This window comes from Papaver somniferum, chromosome 6, assembly GCF_003573695.1.
Source record: "Papaver somniferum cultivar HN1 chromosome 6, ASM357369v1, whole genome shotgun sequence".
In the NCBI taxonomy this organism is placed as follows: Eukaryota; Viridiplantae; Streptophyta; class Magnoliopsida; order Ranunculales; family Papaveraceae; genus Papaver; species Papaver somniferum.
In genome coordinates this window covers 154,188,595-154,192,230 of record NC_039363.1, presented here as the reverse complement: position 1 = coordinate 154,192,230, position 3,636 = coordinate 154,188,595, and positions in this window count along the sequence as shown.

Sequence of the window (3,636 nt, the reverse complement as noted above, 5' to 3'; positions counted from 1 at the left end):
ATACGAAAGTATATGAATACTTTAATCAACTTGGAATTTCTCATCAATTTTATGCTCCTATTACACCTCAGGAAAATGGTGTAGCTGAAAGAAAGAATATAAATATTCAAGAAATGGCAAGAGTAATGCTTCACAATAAAAATTTACCATTAACCTTTTGGGGGGAAGCTGCGTTCACAGCATGCTATCTTATAAATAGAGTTTATCCAAGATCAAAAACTCTAAATACCCCTTATGAATTATGGTGTAGAAGAAAATCCAATCTGAGCTACTTAAGGGTTTTCAGAAGGAAATGTTATATACTTAAGGACAGAGAACATAGAGGAAAATTTGATTCCAAAAGTGATGAAGGAATTTTTCTTGGCTATGCTTCTGATAGTTGTGCCTTCCGAGTATCTAATATCAGAACCAAAGTCATGATAAATCAATTAATGTTGTCATTGATGACATTAGTGATTTTCATCAAAATAATCATATTGCTGTAGAACTTCCTCCTTCAGAAACTGTTAATAAAGAAAAACAGATTAAAGAAGCTCCATCAATTGTTCCTCTTATTAGTGACATTGATGATAAAGATGATAATGATAGTATTGTTGAACAAAAAAATAATACTAAAAATATTGTCAAAAAACCTGCTAAGTGGGTTCATCAAAGACATTTCACTGAAGATATCATAAGAGATGCCAATGCCAGAGTTATGACACGAAGAGAACTCCAGAATGTCTGTCACTACACCTGCTTTCTCTCCTCAATAGAACCAAAAAATATTGAGGAATCCCTCAGTGATCCGGCATGGGTAAGCTCAATGCATGACGAACTTAATCAATTCGAAAGACAAGGAGTATGAGAGCATGTTCCTAAACCAAACGGAGTAAATATTGTTGGAACAAAGTGGATTTTCAAGAACAAATCAAACGAATTTGGAACTATTGTCCGAAACAAAGCCATATTGGTTGCACTAGGGTACTCGCAAATTGAAGGTATTGACTTTGATGAAACCTTTGCTCCCATTGCTCGTTTAGAATCAATTAGACTTTTACTTGCTTATGCCTGTAATCTTAAGATAAATCTTTTTCAAATGGATATTAAATCTGTATTTCTCAATGGGGATTTAAAGGAAGAAGTTTTTGTTGCTCAACCCAAAGGATTTGAAGATCCATTATTTCCAGATCATGTCCTTAAACTAAAAAGGGCTTTTTATGACCTTAAACAAGCTCCAAGAGCATGGTATGATAAGCTAACATCCTTTTTACTTCAAAAGGGTTTTTCTAGAGGTGGTGCTGATAAGACACTTTTCACCAAATGGAATGGAAAGAATGTACTTGTAACACAAATTTATGTAGATGATATCATCTATGGATCTACCTCAAAATCTCTAACATATGAATTCCTAAATCTTATGAGTGGGGAATTCGAAATGAGTAATGTTGGAGAACTATCATACTTTCTTGGGTTGCAAATACAACAACAAAAGGACAATATTTTTCTTTCTCAAGAAAAATATGCCAGGAATTTGGTTGAAAATTTTGAGCTAAAAGATACAACACCTATGGAAACGGCAATGCGAACTACTGGAAAAATTCAGTCTAATCCAAGTGAAAATCGGTTGATCAAAAATTATATCGATCTATGATAGGTAGTTTGCTATAATTAACTGCAACAAGACAAGGCATTGCTTTCAGTGTGGGATGTTGTGCCAGATTTCAAGCAAATCCTAAAGAATCACGTCTTAAATCTGTAAAACAAATCATAAGATACGTTAATGATACCCTAGATTATGGTCTGTCATACTCTATGGATACGAACAACAGTCTTTTTGCCTATTCAGACGCTGATTGGACAGGATGTGTAGAAGATCAGAAAAGTACCTCTCGTGGTTGTTTCTCTGTTGGTCAAAACCTCGTAGCCTGGCATAGAAAGAAACAGAACTCACAGTCATTATCAACCCGTGAAGTAGAATATATTGCTGCTGGTACCTGTTGTACTCAACTTCTATGGATGAAGCAAATGCTCATTGACTATGGAATAAATATTCCAACTATGAGTATTCTTTGTGATAACTCAAGTGCTATTCGTCTAACAGAAAATCCCGTTGAACATTCTCGTACTAAACACATATATTAGATATCATTTTATTAGATAACTGTATGAGTATGGAGCTATCAAACTAGAATATGTTCCCTATGAACGTCAACTAGATGATATTCTCACCAAGCCAATAGACAAGGTAACCTTTGAAAATCTAAGGAAGTCCATTGGCATTGTTAAGGTACATTAGTACCTTATATTTTCGGTTTTCAACTTTTGCTATTGGAACGCATTAGTTAAAACCGATTCAACCTTTCTCTGGTAAAGGTTTCTCTTTGTTGTTGTTCTTTTGTTCTTGCGAGAGAACGACAACATACTTGGGGAGAGTTCTAACTTGAACTTCCGCTTAATGATATATCTTTCTGGGGAGAAGAGGATGCGGAATCTGAGGTAACAAATTTGTTAGTTAATCGTTTTCCTGTTTAAGAAAAGCCTGCTTATATTGCATATATTTTTCTTAACAAAATTTCGGTACAATTGATATTTATTCTATTATGTGTGTATGAATGTGTGTGTGTGATTCAATTGTTTCCAGTTAAGAAAAATTGTATCAAATTATTTGACTTATTGTTTGGTATCTTCTTTATTGTTTGATATCAAGTGTTTTTTCTTAACGAAAATTCGGTGCAATTGCAGTGATTTAATGTCTATATTGTTTCAATTGCTTCCGGTTAAGAAAAATAATTTTGCAAGTCAATTTATTTTGGTTTGTATGTATTGTTTATGGCTAAACAAAATACGAGATCATTTGTTTAGTCCAATTCGATTCTGGATAAGAGAAACTAAGTTAATTCTGATCTTAGTTAGACTTATCAAAATTGAAGGATTTGGTTATTCAAGTCTAATCGTATGCCTTGACAAGAAATACTATTTAACTAACCTAGTACTTGTCTTATATAAAGTGAAAGGTCTAAGCTATTGTCTGAATAATTAGAACCTGATGAGAAAAATAAAGTTAATTCTGATCTTTATTTTGGTCTTATCGAAATAAGTGATTGTATGTTTATAAACGGTTTAACAAGGGAACTAAGTCTCTTAGTCAAATTTGTTAAACTATTAAGGAAAATTGCTTTGGGAAATTGTTCACTTGATAACATATTAAAACTAAATTATTTGTAGTTTCGGTTTTGACATTGGTTATCTAAAGTGGTATGTGAAACCTTCGTGCTTAACTCTTATAGTTTGTACAAGTGTTTTAGATTTGTAAGATCCTTTCGGTTTGACCTTTATTTGATCAAACCTTTGTCATTTTGTGGAAAAAAGTGGGAGAAATATATGGAGTAAACAAGTGATTTGATCACTAAGGAAAGGACAATTGTGCTTAAACGTTATATCTAACGAAAGAGTAAAGCATTGATTAAGGGGGAGAAACATATCATATTGTTATTGTAATTATTTGGACTATAAAAAAGGAAATAAGAAAGATGTGTGGATTGAAAATCTACCTATATCACCTTTAGGGGAAGTATTAGCTTTGTTATTCAAATGTCAACATCGACATTTATTAATTGAATATATGCAGGTTATTGTGCTGTTGAAACCTGGAAT